Below are 19184 nucleotides of genomic sequence, written 5' to 3'. Positions count from 1 at the left end.
CTTTCAGTGCTGTTGGAACTTATGAACAATTCTGCTGCTAGTTCAGCAGGGCTGCCAGGAACATCCTCATTGAGTCCTAACAGACTGTCTGAGTTGCCAGGGCTGCCGTAAGATAGAAGCGCAGATTGGGTGGAGGGTTCCTAATGCCTACTGGCCCGGGCCGGGCTCTGTCTCTGTAGAGCTCCAAAGAGGACACTGTGGAAGAGCTCATCGGTGGGTTCAACTCTTCTACCTCCCTAGACAAGGGGAAGGTGTGTCAGGCCACGGACACCATCCAGTGCCAGACTGAGGTAAGAGCTGGCCCAGGGGTGGTTGAGGGAAAGGAGTGTGTGTCCTCACCCACCACCGTGAGATGACCTGGCAGGGCTCAGAACCCAGACTCAAATCAGAGGACTCCCCAGGGATCCTCCTAGGGTTTCCCCTAGAGCAGTGGTTCTCAACCTTCCTAATGCCGTGACCCTTTAATACAGTTCCTCATGTTGTGGTGACCCCCAACCATAAAATTATTTTCGTTGCTACTTCATAACTGTAATTTTGCTACTGTAATGTAAATATCTGTGTTTTCCAATGGTCTTAGGCGACCCTGATAGCGGTTCTCAAGGTTGAGAACCGCTGCTGTAGAGCCTAAAACCATCGGAAAAGACCATCCTGTATTAACCTTTTGCACTCAGATGTCGAGTGTGACTCGACACGGTTAGCATTGGTAGCAGCTCGAGAAAAAAGCAAGCGAGTGCAAAGGGTTAAAGGGTCGCGGCATTAGGAAGGTTGAGAACCACTGCCCTAGAGTGTCCCACAGTCCCACGCACAAAGGAATCTAGAGCTCCACTTCTCCCTCCAGCTACATGGGAGGACACGTATTTGCAGGGATATTAGAGAGAGAAAAGTATGTTGTTTCATTTCACAGTAGGCCACGAGCACATTTACATTTTCCTTTTTATGTTGTTTAAACTACCCGCCCCAGGTATCCTGCCCTTGCAGACCTCCAATCAGAGGTCCCCTGCCACTGCCATGCAGACTTTCAGTGCTGTGGGACAGTGGCAAAATTCAATTCAGGCACCACACCAGCAGTGCTGTGAGGAACACTTAGGTTTGTCCAAATGTACTGTATGAGTTTCCTCCTGCTGCTATAACATCAAACCAGACTGGTTGGTATAAACAGCAGACGTTCATTTTCTCACAATTCCAGAGGCTACAGGTTAGAGATGAGGGTGTCACCAGGGCCGGTTCCTCCTGAGGGGGCCTCTTCTGGGCTTGTAGATGGATGTCTTCTGTCTCTGTGCCACAAGTAGTCCCCTCTTTGCTTCCGTATATCCTCCCCTTCTCTTCTAAGTACACTAGTCATATTGGATTAAGACCAAGACCACTGAATTCCCTTTTACCTGAATGGCTTGCTTAGAGACTAGAACTCAAGGACAAGCACATTCTCAAGTTCTAGTGGTTCCAAAGTCATGGAATTTGGGTGACACATTCACACCACAATGGATTTACTATTCCCAGCTGGAGACAGATGTCCAGTCCTGATGGGAGGATGTGCACATGTAACATTTTAAGAGCTGCAGCCTGATTACAAATGGAAAAGACTGGAGCAGTGATGTTGCCAGCATCAGTTTTGTGATGATGGCCGCTGACTAGCACCCAATCTGGCCCAGGGATCTCTCACTCATTTAAATTTTGACCAATCCAAGACCAGGTTGTTCAAGGCAATCACAGTGTTCCTTGACTGGCAATTGCCTCATGGGTACTTTGACTCACCCGTCAGCTTTCCACTAGCCACATGGATTAGCTACTTCCTGAGTCATGTGCTCACACTCCAACTTTCTCCAGTCTGGACTCATCAAGCTTTTGCCCCTTCCGTGAATCTGGGATCTCCATAACAAGGGTCCAAAAATGTCCTTTAATGTAAAAGGAAGAAACATAAGTGTCATTTTGGGAGACAATGGTTTTCATAGGCTGGGTCTATCCTGAAACCTGTCCTCCAACGTGGAGGCGATGAGGTTCCCAAGGCCTTTTCCATCCAGGTCAGGAGCAGAGAAGTCTCAGGCAGCTAAGAGGGATTGTCATGCAGTCCTAGCTTGGGACAGTTCTCAGTTCTGACCAGCATGCCCTGGAGCTGCCATTTGACATCCCTAAGCCTCTGGGTTCTCATCTCTATATAATGGAGATGTTTCTAGAGAACTCATTGGAACAATGGTCTTCATTCATAAAGACTATTTATACAAGGAGGTCTGTTGCTCCTTAGCTAAAACAACATGCCTAGAAGGTAACAATTGTATAAATATCCCCCGTCCACCAAACTTAAGTGGTACCTTTAAAGCCTAGAACCTGGTTCAGTATGGCCACTCCTGTCCTTCCTCTTGCACACGCCCCTAAGGGTCTGAGAGTTCCTGCCTGAGCTCCAGACCTCATCCTCCTCATGATTCACAGGGATGCCACTGACGGATCCCTCCTTGTCCCACCCAGTGTGCAGCTGAATTAGCACGTAACCTGCGTGAGGCTACCAGGATGCGGGCCCTACAGGAAGGCACACTGAGGAAGGTGGCAGCGTCGATGGTACCAGCTCTCCCGGGTGGAAACATCTCCCGCACTGCCACGTTTATATCCATCCACCCGGCCTTATCCAGAGCCCAAGAATTCCTGGACCTGCTGTTTACTAGGTGAGCACAATCCCCCTTCTTGGGCATAGTGGTGATTCTGAGCACTGCTAGCTATGTGTTGTGAAAAGGTCACCACATCTCTGTGAGCCTCAGTTTGCTCTTCTGAAAAGTGGGGTAAAGGGTAGAGGATAAACATCATAAGGTTCTTGCAGAGACTACTGTAGGGATGAGCCATGGCAGGTGCTAACCTGCTGCCTGGCTCTGCTGAAAGGGCTGCTGGATGGGCTATGGTTGTTCATGCCTATTATTTCTCTGTCCCCCATGAAAAGTCATCTGCCTGACCCATCAGTGGCCTGTGGCATTTCTGTTTTTTTCATTTTATTTTATTCTGTTAGTTTTTATGTTTTCCTTGGCCTGTGGCATTTCTGCGTTTGCAAAAGCACGTGGAACACAACCAGTCAAGGAGTTCAGGACTCCACTTAGCTGATCCCGGTCCTCATCGTTGGTGTTGGCAGACTAGGGAGAGCAGGGGATGGTTTTCGTTGGAGTTCATGTACTCAACAATGTGTACTAAGCACCTACCACAAGTAGGTACTTTCGGAGACACTTAAGCATAACTCGGAGAATGAGGAGACACAATCCCTGGGCCCCAGTTCCACTTAGTGAATCAGACAGTGACACTGTCCATCATTCACAGGTCCTGTCCCCCACCCATCAGATCTGATGCCATCAAGGTCTTCTCTACATTTGGAGGCATACCTCCTCATAATGACCAGGGTGACACAGCACAGGACCAAGTCAAAAAGCGAGTGGTCTTTGGGTCCAGAAGGAGGGCCTCCTGAGTCCACAGGATGAAGGCAATGGGTGGGGAGGGCCTAGCAGAACCACGATCTTACACATCTTCTCATTCCCAAGGGAGGCCTGAGCCCTGATGGCTTCTATTCTGGGAGGACAGGGGTCAAAGAGGACTGTGCATGGGGCCCCTGGCCTCACAGGACCTAAGAAGAAGGGTGGGCTGAGTTGTCCCCCAGAACCCCAAGCCCACCACAGTCCCATCCTGCTCTGCCTACTCCTCTCCACAGTCATCTCTCCTAACCACCATCACCAGGCTCAAAACGGCCTGCTCACCCATCTGTCTCAACCCTCAGTGCAGATGCCCAGGTGTATGGAGGGATGAACTGGGCAGGGGACTGGACATTCAGGAGAACTGTCAGTGGGAAGAAAAGACTCACACAGATGCCGTGTGAAAGTTGCTTAATCACCAGGCCTGCTGCTCTCAGAACAGCCACTAAGGGATTGGGGCTGGCATGGGGCTGGCCCCTAGATGGGCGGGGGCAGGCACAAAGGTCTGGTCCCAAACAAGGGTGCCCTGGGAGGGCAGTGTGTAAGCAAAGACCAGGATTCTGACTCCGCTGCCTACCTGCCTCTCCCCAGAGCCATTGCTTCTACAGTGAGAAGCTGGCCCGACCAGGTGCAGGGTTTTGGCCGGGCTCTCCGCTTCCCCTGGTTCCAGCTGAAGCAAGCCTCAGTGCAGGCCAACTTCCCTGCCCCACACCACGCGGACCACAACCATCTCCTTTGGATGGAGCTGGAGCATCTAGAGCCCACCCAGGCCATGCTGAAAGGTGAGGAGAACGCAGTCTGAGAAGATGATCTGGGGAGGGGAGATTCATGGGCTGCAGGGCCCTTTTAGGCAGTGCATCTTTCCTGTCTTTGGCAAGGCACGGGAACATCAGGTCTGTGTCTGAATCTGTCCATTTCTCCTGCTCCAGGTCCACCTCCAGGGCTGCAGCGCACTCCAGAGCCAGAGGAAGGGCCTGCTCAAGTGCCAGCGGCTGGTCCAGCCAGAGGCCCCTCCCTGGCCTGGCCAGGCATGAAGCTGCACCCGAAGTCGTCATGGAGGCGTCTTTTTGAACCTTATTTTTTTCTGTCTTAAAAATTCTAAGCAATTATCCTAAATATATAGACAAATAAGAGGAATACACCCCAACAGTATATGTATAATAGCCAAAAACAAGTTTCCATTAAATGAACCATATACCATTAAATGAAATACTTTGGAAACAATAGAAATAAAGTTGTTAATTAAAAATATCTGTAGACGATACCTGCTCATATACATATGCATACTATAATTGTGCATTTATTATGTGTAACTATTATAAATATGGAAGTATACATTTTAAAATCACTTCTAAAACAGATTTAAATTTTGTGATAAGTAAACAAATATAAACTGATAAAATGGAGAAATAAAATTTGGAAATGTATCCAACACAATGTCAACACTTGTGAACTCTTGTAAGAGGGACTACTAGAAGTGACTGTCTCTTCCCTTTTTGCTCAGTCTATTTCCTGGTTTTTGTACAAGGATCATATATTCATTACCAGACATTTCAAGACTACTTATATAGATGACACTTTAAGAGTCTTGGAATTATCTCACCAATATCAATAATATCTTTCTAAATTTTCCCAACTGCTGTTTGAGATCTTGAAATGATCTCATCAAAAGCAACACTAACTTGATGAGCTATGTTCTTTTTCCCTCAGTGTTTAGTTTGATTTGCTCTCTGAGCACTGAGAGCCACTAGGCTGGCTAATAATATTTAAAATCACTAGGGATAGAAAGAGCATTGCTTTGGTTGTAACTGAAATAACTCAAAAGAACTCTCTCCACTAAACACTTACTTAATCGTTTTATGTTTCCTTCTTGAGCCCAGAATTGAACATACCGGTCAAATTCAACTGAGGAATAGGCAATGGTTGCCCTGGGACAGGATGGTATGAAAACAAGGAAAACCTTCCCAGTCCTACTTGAAGGGCCACAGTTCACTGACACAACTGAAACAACCTATCATTAAAATTAAACCCAACATGTCAACAATTTTTAAGCCAACATAAAAAAAAAATGGGAATGTGATCTCTAGCAATTATTTCACAAAGAAAGCTTGCTGTGTAAGATGAAGCCACATCATGTCAATTCATACAAACATGTGGCTGAATCACCCATAGGCGGTCATTCTCATGTTAATACTCTTGCTTTGAGGGGAGACACATTTTCTAGCTTTTGATTTCTATTTGGTTTGAATGAAAACCAGCTGGTCTATAAACCAAGCCAACACCCCTCAGGTATGCACCAAGGGAAACCTAAAGGTCGACACTAACTGAATTTTAAGTTTTACTTCATTTTAGTTCATGTAAATTTAATTTTGAAAAGTTTTATGTAGCTAGTGGTAATCATATTGGAGAGAGTAGTTAAAGATACTAGCAAATAGATTGAAAACAGGCATCCCTGAATGTCAGGATACCTTTCCTCCACAAGTCCACACAGAAGACATTTACAGGACCATTAGCGCCCATCTTATAAACAGGAAGACCACTTTCTCACGGCCATTCCCTGACTCGTCCGCGTCCTCGTCTTCATCCTCGTGGGCAGAGGCGGCCTCCTTCAGTAGCAGTTTGATGCTCAGCTGCCCCATCAACTGCCCCACGTCCCTCACAGTTGGGACACCTGTGGTCACGGGCTCGTGAAAGGAAGTCTCAGAGATGGTTTCCAAGACAATATTTTCCTCCCTGAGAAAAAGAATAATAATATAGAGAAGACTTTATTTAAAATCACTAGGGATTTTGATGCTAGGCGCTGTGCCACCTTCCTGTTGCTGGCAGCCATATTGTGAACATGAATGAATAGTGAAGAGAATGAGCAGCTGAATTCAATCCCAGATCCACCCACCTGTGGGTTTGTTACTTTGTAAGAAAAACAAATCCCTCCTGTGTAAGACAGTTTCATCAGGATTCCCTTGTTTAAAAATCCTCAGCTTCCACAATGAATGAGATCCTTACAACTCCTGAATATGGGCAAGGTTGTATCATTTCTTGGTATTGCAAAAAATGGGTAAATGTGGGAGCAGGGAGGACGACAGAGGAAAGATGGGAGATGTTTAAAAGAAGTATCTACAGTCTTCCAACTATTCCAGAGGGCAACTCTGAGACACAAGGCATGACACAGCTCTAAGCTGCGGTAGGAAAGTATGATGCCAATGAGGATCTCAAAGTGTGAACAGAAGAAAGGAGTGAAGGAGGAACGAGACTGGAAAAATAAGCAAAGGTCAGCATATGGAGGGCCTGGAGGGATATGCTAAGGATTTTGGACTTACTTCTACAGGCATAGAAAACCACTGTCAGTTTTAAATAAAACACATGATCACATTTACATTTTCAAATATCTTTTGGGCTGCAGGTAGGGTAGAGAATAGTTTGGAATAGGGCAATATTAGAGGTTGACAGACCAGACAGAACACATCCTATCAAGAGACCATGATGTCAACATGACTTAGGACTCTCAGTGATAACTTTGACATGGGGGAAAGAATGAAATGCACTCCCACTCTAACAGCAATTCCTGCACTTTTCCTTAGCACAGAGACACCCTAATCAGAATCAAGTCCACACCTGCGGGAACCAGCCACCTCACATTCACTCCAGGGTCAAACCTGCACTGACCTTGATTTGTTTGCCTGAGAAACCAACAGGCTTCAGAGAGCTTGCCTCGGAGTGCCGGCCACAGTATACACACACACACACACACACACACACACACACACAAATGAGGATTATAATTCTGTAGAGACCTCACTCTAAGTTGGCTCGTCCCTCCCAGCTAAGCAGAGTAAACAAAGCAAGAGTAACCCCCAAAGGTGGCCTAAGAGACTAAAAACTTCCTCTCAGGGAAGAGAAGGAACAAAGATGACCTCAGGCAAGCAGCCCCTCTTCCCAGTTCCATACTGATGGAGACAAACCCGCCAAGTGCAAAACCTGTGCCCCACTCCCACCCCCTCTCCTACCTACCCACACCCACTGTACCACACAGAACACCCCGGAGGCAGCTCAAGAACATACCTGTTCACTGCGCAGTATGGACAATTGGAGAACGACTTCCAATTCCCAGCACTTGGTCATTCTGCCTGAAAGGAGGAGGAGAAATAAACAAATTCAATAATACCGTCTTTTATTCCCTCTTCAGCCAGCTTCCTAGAGCAATAGAATTATTATGAACATTAACGCACCAACCAGGGTGCAAGGCAAGCACTGTGCCCATTTTACAGAAACATAACCACTGAACCTCACAGCTGGCCGTTACTATATCACGTTCTGTCCAGTTTCTGCCACTGGGTCCACATTTTCCATTCTCTGCCTCGGAGAATCTGAAAAAAGGGCGAAGGCTTCATTAGGAACATGAGAAAGTCTTCATCTGCAATAGGAAGGACTTGTAAAGATGTAGAACACGTCCTGAGTGCAAAGGACAAGAAATAGGCATCACACTTCTGAGCCTACCTTCTTAACAAAGGGGAAGGTGCCTATAAGTAGACCAGGTGCAGAGCAGGGGCCAGCGGAGGTCAGTTAAACCACAAACAGCACAACAAGGTCAGGACACCAACACTCAGGAACTAATGCGGAGCTCGGTTCCTCAGCAATCTCCTGCCAGTCTAAGGCAAAATGGCAAAAAACCAAAGCAGCAGCTACCATTTATGAAGCATCTTCCAAGAAGATTTATAAATGTTATTGTAAGTCACATCTCACAACAACCCCTTGTAATCTCAAGGCCCATTATTAAACCCATTTTAGAAATCAATTCAACACTGTAAGAAAAACTTAAGACTTAGAAATGAGCAAAAGAGATTACGAGATGTCCATTCAATGTCATGCTGAAGCCTATAGGTACTGTATTATCCGATCCTCTAGGAGTGTGTGCCTTTGCCTTTGAGAAAGCATAGGGGACTGGGCCCAGGACTCCAAGAGTGCCAGATGACCAAAAGGAATGCTGGACCCCAAAATGTCACCACCCCTCCACTCCACTCCCTACTCAAAAACAGAGGTAGCTGATTTTATCTCCCCTCTAACTGTCTGCTTGAACTACTGACCCACATGCACAGTTAATCAAGGTTTGACCACTATTTGTCCTTCTCTTGGCGATAATGAACAGTGGGTCATCTTGCCCCTACAGCTCAGGGGCAATGTACTTACTAGGCAACAAAGCTGGAAAAGGAAGTCACCCAAGACTGGAATGGAAAATTCCACAAGCCTGTCTTTTTCAAAAAGCCCACCTTTGCCCAAAAGACCCCCTTTTTAAGAAAGTCCAATTTGTTCCCAGCTTACAAAAGCAGCCAAGCAGAATCAGCCCTAGAGGTGGTTCAGAGGAACATCCTTTCCTCTGTGGTATCTCCTTTGTGCTCAAGCATAATCTTACTAAAATCTGTCTGGAAATTTCTATGGGGTTTCCTATTGATTCCTATCTCGGGGAACCCAAGAAGTCCAACACAGATCACACCTTGACTAGGCCATTTTACAATTCTTTAGAGATAGACTTTAACTTGTATTAAACTGTTAACAATGCAAATAATTCTTGTCCATAGAAATGCAAATTAGTTGTGTTTTGTGAGATCCATTTGATTATTCCCCTAGAGACAAAGCTTGTAAGTTTTAACATTTTTGACTGCATATACTTATGGTTCTTTGGTATTTCCTGTGAACAATTATAACATCTTTTCCAGTTCCCTGATTAATTTCATGACTTAAAATAAAATCTTTGGTAGAGGTTTATATATTTATAAGCATCATGATTTTCACCTATCAGAACATGTAAAGAACTTCACTAATGAGAAAATAAATACCGTGACTTATTAATGCCTAGGTAGACGCAAACTCACCTGAAGCTGAGAGCTCTAGCCTTACAGAAATTCAACTGCCAGATTCCTTATTGCAATGCTCAACCATATGCTCATGTTACCCGGCAGGCAGGTGACACAGGGATGAACTAGGGTGAGTCACACAGGCTCTGGGGGCAAGGAATTGCAGGGGCTGCCAGGCCAAAAGCTCTTCCACCATGTGAAGTGGTCCTGGAATTAAATGACTGGCCCAGGAATCAGTGTCCAAGCCAAAGCCAGAGAGAGGTGGTCAAGGGCTGCCTATGAGGTGGCCCAACAACAGGAGGCTGCCAAGCAGGCTGTGCTGGAAGAGTAGCCCCTTCTAACAGGAAACACAAAACCACATGTCATACGTGCAACGTCAGTACTTCACTCACCTCATCCAGTGGGGCAACCTTGGAAATACTTCTGCTAACCAACTGGAACCACTGCCCCACGATTTCTTCAAGCTAAGCCAGTCAAACACAACAACAACAACAACAACAAGCAAACAAACAACAAAGAGAACAAAGAGGTCTATGGACCTTCAGTAGGGCTGGGCCCTGAAAGGTTATCCATCTGGGGTGACTAAACTCCCAGAAACAGGCAGATCTGAGTTCAGAGTGGCTACCCAAGGGATTCGTTTGAGAATTCCAAGTTCTCCATCCACCCAAATGTGGAGGTGGTAACAACACTGGAACACCAATGGACTACGAAACTGGACCTATACCCAGAGATCCAACCCGCCAATAACCCCACAACCTCCGTATTTATGTCCACTCTTCACACAATTCATTGAACATTTACTAGGAAGGCCCCACTGTACCCTCACTGCATGAAGGTAAGGTTAACTTCTCTCCAGAGCTTATCCCTTACAGGGTTGGGAGACACAAACACAGAGATGACCAGAACATAAACACCTGCATAAGGTGCCTAAGAGGCATAAAGTGCTCCAAAATTTAAAAGAATTCACCTTCTTCTTATGAGGATAAGGAAAAATTGAAAGGAAGAAATGGCCTCTGAAGCAAATCCTGAAGGAAATACATGAGACAGAGGACAAGAAAGAGCATTCTAGGTTAGGTCAAGTGTAATGATGTTAAAACACACCATATGCCAGTAGTCTTTTTCAATGTTCTGGTACATGGGGAGAAGGGAACATAGAAGGAAGCAAGATGGTGGAATTGAGGCAAGGACCAGTCTCTTGTCAATGGATCCTCCCCATCTGGCTGAGTATCTAGTTTACAATAAATGCTCCTGATGTGTCACATGAAGGTCAGGATAAAGGCACGTGAGGGCCACTGTCACAAGAGCAGATGAAATCTTCAGAAGACAGTGATGCACCACTTAGGATGCAGACAGAGGGGACAAGATAAGGGCAACTGCTGTCATCTGGCCCTGGGCAGAGCCTAAACGGGGCAAGCTGGCAAGTCAAAGGGGAAGGGTCAGCTCTAAGAACATTCCAAAGGTGGAGCCAACAAGACTTAGCACATAACCTACCCCGATAATCGTACACAAGTGAGTAAAGGAATCCAAGTCACAAAGTGCTAGAGGACAATATGGCCTTAGATGGACCAAGGTTTACCCCCTGGAGAGAGCAATTAAGTACATGACAATTAAGTACACAGATACGTTCAATAAATGTGTGGATTTGAATTAGTTATCCCACTTGCAAAGTATCCGGGACCAGTCTCTCCTCCTCCCTGCTCTAGCCACATTTCTGGTGACCACACCAACTGTCTGACACTGCTGGGCACTCAATAAATACCTGGCAAACGAATTAAATGAATAAATCAATGTTGAAGAACAGAAAATACAAAATTCAAGTAGTGTTGGCATCTCAGGGAAGAATGTTGGTAGGGAAAATGGGTGCCACTGAGATTGGTAACCCTAAAAAGCCAATGGAGATCTCTACAGGATCACCTGGTAACTTCTTGGAATAATGTAGCTGGAATCAGATGTTTTGGGGCTTTAGCCTGAGGGGAAGGCTTTCAGATTTTTACTTAAGAAAATACATAATTATAAAACAAAGGTCAGGGAGACATGTGCCACCAAATATTAATGTAAACAGGTTAATACGAATACTAAGATATGGTCCTTTTCTAATTGTATCGATTTTATTTACTTGTCCATTAGCTATTCACTGTATCCAGGTTATTTTGAAATCTCAGCTTATTGTCCCAATTTTTCAGATGAGGCACTGAATCCCAAAAGTAGAGCCAGATTACACATTTTACATTAACTCTGTGAATTCCCATAGAAAATCCTATTGCTAACCAGACTTGGAATAAGTGACACCAGGACAGGGTAGCCCTGGAACTGGTGGGAGGGTAGGAACAAGAGTCACTTGGCTTCGGTTCTGGAGGATACTTGGCCATTCCTTCTACAGGACATTCTGAGCCACTTTAACACACTGGCCCCTCCCACTTATCCAGTCCGTAGGGATCAACATCATCTCTCTATGCAAAATAACTTGGTAAGCTAATGCATTATCAAATACAAAGAATTATCATTAGAGGGTACCATTTTTTTTTAAGTAGAAAAGAAAGACAAAAAGCCAATAAAGCCAAAGAAACTCCACCGAAGGGCAGAGATACCCCACTTGGCTCCCAAAATACTATAATTAAGATAATTAACTTGATTGGCAACAGCAAATCCACTCAGGTCAAAAGACTCCACTAACAGCATCACACTCTCCGTTTAACAAACAAGGGGGGGCCACGATCTCCCCACTAGCAGCTGAACACCTCAGGGTGTCCACAGGGCCATTTAGAGCTCAGGTCTTCCCCGCTGACTCTCTCCCCGGCCCTCTGGCGAGTAACACCCAGGAGCGGGCGCGCCCAGCTAAAACTACTGGGGGTGAAGTTTCAAAGCCGTTTTCAAGCCACCTCTCCACCGGCTTCACAGGAAAGCGAAGAGAAGACCTCTCTGCAGCCCGGAATTCATCAGTTTCCCTTTGCTGGTAAGGAGACCCGAGGGCACGTCCCTTCCAGCCCCACTCAACTTCAGACACACCACCTGGCTGCACCCACAGTGCAACTATTGCGGCGCAGACAAGGGGTCTTTAGAAAGCTGGCCCCAAGGAGATCCCAAATCGAAACGGCCTTTACGGAGCAGAAAAGTAACCCGGGGGAAATGTTCGCCCTCTCCCCTCACGCAGCCCACTCCCCTCCGGGAACCAGGGCGCCCCGGCGGAGCCCACCACCAGCCCACCGCCCGGCCCGGAGTTGCTCACCCTCACGTGGATCCCCACCGCCGCGCGGCTGCTCCTCCTCACCTTGCACATCGCGGAGGGGCCGGGAAGACGCGGTTGGCTTCCCCGCCGCTGGTCCTTGTTAGTCTCTCGCGCCGCGGGTCGCGGACTGAGAGCACCATAGGCGGCAGGTGAGAACCCAGGACATCCCAGATGTCCCCGCCTCTTCCAGAGGCCGCGCCCCCACCGCCACGGTAGTGGGGCCAGTGGGGCCAGGACTCGCCCGTAGAGGGTGCAGAAAAGCACCGGGCGCTGCTCCCTGCTGCTAGGTCCCAGCCTCCGCCAGCGGTCCGCCCCGGGTACTTGGGGGAGTCTGGTCGTCACACACACCGCTCGCCCCCGCCGCGGTCCTTCCTGGGAAATGTAGTTCTGTGGCTCCCGTAGCCTGACGCCAGCGCCCCGGCCTGGACTACCAGCCCCACGACGCTCCGCGACGGGCGTGCAAATCCCAGCTTTGCAGCCTGGTCCGTTTGTGTGGAGTAACTGCGGTTGGGTGAATCCTTCAGGTTTTTCTCCCTTCCCCTGCTTGGGACGACCTGACCTGTGGTTTTTCCCAGCAGTGACAGTGTGGCCGTGGACGAGACCTTAGGGCAGGGCAGTCGCTCTTCTGGAGACGTCCGCTTGGGAGTGACTTCTCTGGCCTCAGTCCCAAGAGAAACGCACAGGGGACCCCCGCGCCCGTGGAGTCTCCCTAGACCTGCGGAGGCCCAGGACTAATAAGTTCAGACCCCCCTGCCCTAAACGTCGTCTTGCACTTTGCGGTGCTGTGTGGCCCGCTTCCTCCGGATGGAGCCTGGTCCCACACCTGCCAGTGTGCCCTGCAGAGACCCTACAATTCTTGTGGACTGCAAGAACTTTCACTGAACTTAAAAGCTTTCTCTCTTCTTCTCTATCTGTAAGGTGTCTTACTGTAGGGCAGTGGTTTTCAACGGTGTGCTGCAGGAATTTTAAAACATACAGTACCTGACTATTGAGTCAGGAGCACTGACTACTTTCCCCTTAGCTTGTCAAATAAATAAAAAATCACAACAGCTGCCTGGCCTGTGTTGGTCCATGGTTAGAGTGGTCATCCTGTGCACCAAAGGGTCCTGGGTTCGATTCCTGCTCAGAGCCCATACAGGAGGCAACCAATTGATGTTCCTCCCTCTCCTTTCCTCTCTATGCCCTCTTCCACCTCTACCTCCCTACCCCATAATCACCACACTGCTGTCCATGTTCATGAGTTCTCTCTTTTTTTTTTAACCCTTTCCCGCTCCCCGCCTCCACCAGAACTGTCTGCCTGCTTCCTATGAGTCTGTCTCTATTTCACTTGGTAGTTCAGTTTCCTCTCCATCACAATTTATCTCGCTCTATTCACTTGACTGTCTCATTCAAAAGACTACAGCCCTTGATGGCAGAGACCATCTTCTTCTTATAGAACTAGAGGCCGGGTGCATGAAAATTCGTGCACTGGAGAGGGGTCCCTCAGCCTTGCCTGCCCCCTCTCACAGTCCAGGAGCCCTCAGGGGATGTCCTCCTCTGTGGGAGGCAACCAGGCTGATCAGGGGAAGGTGCTGCCCCCATCACCCTGCTGCTGCTGCCACTGCCGGCTGCCACAGCTGCTGGCCCTCAGCCTTCACTTCTTAGCACTGCCTCCCCCCACCCCACCTACTGGTGGGTGGGGGGCAATCTGGGGCAAGGCCAGCTGGGGGAGGGGCTGGGGGAGGTTGAGGCACAGCAGGTTGCACCCCATCCAGCCTCTGCGGAGGCATGGCACCTGGACTGGGCCGTGCTGCTGCCTCTGTGGCTGCCTTTGCAGAAGGGGCAGCACTGGGACTGGACCCGCCACAGCCTGTCCCGAGCCGCCTCCGCAAAAGGGGCCGCGGCGCTGGACCCGTGGCGCCGGACCAGCCGGCCCCTCCCGCGTGAGTGCCAGACCTGCCCGCCCCTCCCACGTGGCGCCGGCCCTAGGCCTTCGTAGCAGCTGTGGCTTTGTCTGGATGGATGTCCAATGGAATTCCAGAAGATGTCCGCCCTAATTAGCATATTACCCTTTTATTAGTGTAGATGCACTAGAGGCCCAGTGCACAAAATTCGTCCACAGGTAGGGTCCCTATCGGCTGCCGGCCAGGGGCACCTCCCTTCCCCCCGCCACCTGCCACCACCACCGGCCCCGCCCCCTGGTTGAACTCCTGGTTGAACTCCCAGTGGAGGGGACAATTTGCATATTAGGCTTTTATTATATAGGATAGTACCTGGCTCAATATTTTGGGAGTTAGCACTGTTCTACAGAATTCTACCTGTCTGTGCCTCTGTTTTCTTTTCATTCTATCCATCCTGCAATCATTTCTCATTCCAGCCCCCACTTAACCCTTCTCCTTAGGTCTGCCAATGATGCCCAGTGTCTCTCATGGATGTTCTGAAATCCCACTGGTAACTCTTGGGGCTGAGGACTATGTTGACCTTTGGAATGGTATGAGCATCATGTTCCTATGACACTTTTTATTTGCAAATTTTTTAATAATAGTGCCAAGCACCATGCTAAATGCTTTGCAGATGCTGTCATACTTAATTCTAACAACTCCAAGAAGTGGATACTTTTATCCCCATTACATAGATGAGGCATGAAAGAAGTCCTCACTTAGCTAAGGTCCCACTGCTCATACATGAAGCTGGGATGCAAACTTTCAGTGACTCCAGGACCAAACTTTGATCTCATAGAATCACCCAGATGGAGATTTATTAACACACCCCACACTACCACCAAGATAGTCCTAAACTTTGACTTGTATAAATCTTTCTCTTTCAAGTCACAATAGCAATGAACCTTGAGACAAAATGGATAACAAGGGGGAAAAAAACCTATAAATGAGGAAGTACTGAATAAAGGGAAATATAGTTTCTTTTAGGTTTTTTAAAAATACGTTTTTTTAATTGATTTTAGAGGGAGAGAGAGAGAGAAACCTTGATGTGAGAAACACTGACAATCTGCCTCCTGCATACCCCCTACTGGGGAATGAGACTGCAACCCAGATATGTGCACTGACAGGGAATGGAACCAGCAACCTTTTGGTGCATGGGACAGCTCTCAACCAACTGAGCCCCAATGGCCAGTGCTAAACAGAAGTAAAGTTTTTGAATGCTGGACCACTTTCAGGATCTCACAAAGGTGAGATCAATCTACTTTATAATCTTAATAACCCGCCCAATTTTTAAAATTTTTTTCTAGATTACTCACACTGGGACGAACCACATTGGGCTCATTTTTTCCTCTTTCATGAAAACTAATATCCTTGGAAAAGATTTCAGGGCCAGAAAGAAGGATCACAGGGGGCAGAGCCCATCATCCTGCACTGTAACTGGTGGTGAGGGCCTTGGGCACCTCACCCCCTTGATGGCTCCTGCATAGTCCAGTCTGAGAGGAACACGGGCAACAGGGCACAATGGCACTTCCCTTAATCCTGAGGTGTAGGATCCCCTCGGGAGATACACAGCACCATTGTGTGCCTGGCTGGGCTTCAGTGAAGCAGGAAAAGCTCTCCACTTCCACCTCCCTTCCCTCTCCCTCTTCCTCTCTTTTGCTTCAGTGTGGTCATTTGGAAGGGGACTCCCAAAGCTAGCTGTACAGAACTACAAATCAAACATTGGAATAGATTTGGGGATCCTGCCAGAGGTGAGTGGTGCTGGCTCAAATCCACTTCAGGCTAGAGTTTGGATTGTCCTTGTTTTATCCAGCAGTTAAAACTAATATAGAAACATATACTTTAGGTAATTTAAAAATAGGTATGGTAGCTAATATCGTGTTCCTATGACACTTTATTTGCATATCCTATATAATAAAAGCCTAATATGCTGTCTGGTCGTCCAGTCATCTGTTCAACCAACCAATGCATAATCTTACCTTATAATAGAGAAACATGCAAATTGACCGCACCTCCGCTATGCCCACGATTGGGCCGGCAGGAGGCTGGGGGCGGGACTCCGGGTGGCATATCCGCCGTTGAGAAGATCAAGATGGCGGTGCCCAGTGGCCGGGCCCATGCCGCCACTCCCCGGGGTGCCTGGGGTGATCAGCACCCCGGGGGGGCGTGGCCGGGCGATCGGCACCCCAGGGGGCGTGGCTGGACCCATGCCGCTGCTCCCGGGGGTGCCTGGGGCAATCGGCACCCCGGGGGAGCGTGGCCGGGCGATCGGCACCCCGGGGGGCGTGGCCGGACCCATGCCGCCGCTCCCCGGGGTGCCTGGGGCGATCAGCACCCCGGGGGAGCGTGGCCGGGCGATCGGCACCCCGGGGGGCGTGGCCGGACCCATGCCGCCTATCCCGGGGGTGCCTGGGGTGATCGGCACCCCGGGGGGGCGTGGCCGGGCCCATGCCACCGCTCCCCGGGGTGCCTGGGGCGATCGGCACCCCGGGGGGGCGTGGCCGGACCCATGCTGCCGCTCCCGGGGGTGCCTGGGGCGATCGGCACCCCGGGGGGGCGTGGCCGGACCCATGCCGCCGCTCCCGGGGGTGCCTGGGGCGATCGGCACCCCGAGGGGGGCGTGGCCGGGCCCATCGGCACCCTGGGGGGGCGTGGCCAGACCCATGCCGCCTATCCCGGGGGTGCCTGGGGTGATCGGCACCCTGGGGGGGCGTGGCCGGGCCCATGCCACCGCTCCCGGGGGTGCCTGGGGCCATCGGCACCCCGGGGGGCGTGGCCTGACCCATGCCACCGCTCCCCGGGGTGCCTGGGGCGATCAGCACCCCGGGGGGGCGTGGCCGGGCGATCGGCACCCCGGGGGGGCGTGGCCGGACCCATGCTGCCGCTCCCGGGGGTGCCTGGGGCGATCGGCACCCCGGGGGGGCGTGGCCGGGCCCATCGGCACCCTGGGGGGGCGTGGCCGGGCCCATGCCACCGCTCCCGGGGGTTCCGGGTGTCGGACACCTGGGGGGGCGTGGCCGGCCCCTCCCGCCCCTACCAGGTGTCCCGGGGGGGCGATCGGCCACCTGGGGGGGCATGGCCAGGCCCATCCCGCCCCTCCCGCCGCTCACGGGGGTCCCGGGGGTCGATCGGCCACCCGCAGGGGCGTGGCCCGGCCCCTCCCGCCCCTCCTGGGCGTTCCGGATCGATTGGCCACCTGGGGGAGCTTGGCCGTGCCCATCCCGCCCCTCCCGCCGCTCCCGGGGGGTCCCAGGGGCCAAGGCTTTCCGGGCCTTGGGCACCAGCGGGGAGCCTGCACTGATCGCAGGAAACCACTGGGGGTCGGCTCCTGTGATTGGTAGCAGGGACGCTGGGTGCGGCGAGCCCAAGGCCAGGAAAGCCTGGGGCGGAGGCTTTCCCGGCCTTGGGCACCAGTGGGCAGCCTGCAAGGATGGCAGGAAACCACTGGGGGTCGGCTCCTGCGATCCTTAGCAAGGATGTTGGGTGCCGCAGAGCCCAAGGCCACCGCCCGGGGCCAAGCCCCGACCCTGAAAAAGGCAGAAGGCGGTGGCCACAGCCAAGGCCTGGGTCCCTGGTGCCGGCAGAAAACTGGTGCAGGCAGCCAGGTGAATGAAGGTCTATTGCACGAATCTTCGTGCAAACGGGCTACTAGTATGTTAATGATATGCTAAGGGCGCTCTACCATTCACTATGACATGTACTGACCACCAGGGGGCAGATGCTTGGTTAAGCTTGCTGCTGGGGTTTGGCCGATCAGGACTGAGCAAGATGTGCCAGACAGGCCCTGCAGCCCTCCTGCAGTCCCTCCCCAGCTGGCCAACCTCCCACATCCCTCCCCAGCCCCGATCATGCACCAGTGGGGTCCCTCGGCCTCGCCTGCGCCCCCTAGAAATCTGGGACCCCTCGGGGGATGTCTGAGAGCCGGTTTCAGCCCGATTCCACTCAACGCAGGAGCTGCGCCCTGGTGGTCAGTGCACTCCCACATCCCACAGGGGGAGCACTGCTCAGCCAGAAGCCAAGCTCATGGCTGGCAAACGCAGCAGCAGTGGCGGGAGCCTCTCCCACCTCCATGGCAACGCTAACGATGTCCAACTGCTGGCTTAGGCCTGCTCCCCATGACATCAGTTGGACATCCCCCAGGAGCTCCAGGACTGCTAGAGGATGCAGGCCAGGCTGAGGGACACCCCCCCACCCCCCGCCGAGTGCACAGATTTCATGCACCCAGCCTCTATTGTATTTTTTTTTAATATATATTTTTATTGATTTTTTACAGAGAGGAAGAGAGAGAGATAGAGAGTTAGAAACATCGATCAGCTGCCTCTTGCACACCCACCACCGGGGATGTGCCCGCAACCAAGGTACATGCCCTTGACCGGAATCGAACCCGGGACCCTTGAGTCCGAAGGCCGACGCTCTATGCACTGAGCCACACCGGTTTCGGCTCCAGCCTCTATTGTATTGATAACAGTGCCAGGCTCCATGCTAAATGCTCTGCAGATGTTATCACACTTAATCCTAACAAGTGCAAGAAGTGGATACTATTATTTCCATTATACACCCTTAGCATGGTCTTTGGAGCCTTCACTTGTGGCCTGCATTGCTTCATCCCCTTTCCATGAGGGCAGGTTTATTGTCTACTAATAATTTTGACTGACTGGTAGGGCCTTGGAAGACCTTATTTCTGATACTCTATTAATTAAAGTGAGCCATGGTTAATACATCAGTATTACTAGCCTGCTATACATTTAACACG

The 19184-nt window shown here is 50.4% G+C and overlaps 1 long non-coding RNA gene across 1 annotated transcript; it reads right to left on the bottom strand.

Moving 5' to 3' along the window:
- Window positions 1-4846: 4846 nt before the first annotated feature.
- Window positions 4847-12806, bottom strand: LOC307103882. The gene is made up of 3 exons (XR_013813847.1): window positions 12555-12806; window positions 7497-7561; window positions 4847-6170 (listed from the first exon to the last, which is right to left on the bottom strand). It is a non-coding gene; the product is annotated as an uncharacterized lncRNA (long non-coding RNA).
- Window positions 12807-19184: the final 6378 nt, after the last annotated feature.

This window comes from Cnephaeus nilssonii (assembly GCF_951640355.1).
Source record: "Cnephaeus nilssonii genome assembly, chromosome: 7".
NCBI lineage: Eukaryota > Metazoa > Chordata > Mammalia > Chiroptera > Vespertilionidae > Cnephaeus > Cnephaeus nilssonii.
The sequence above is the reverse complement of the archived record's forward strand: the minus strand, read 5'-3'. Positions and strand labels throughout refer to the sequence as shown.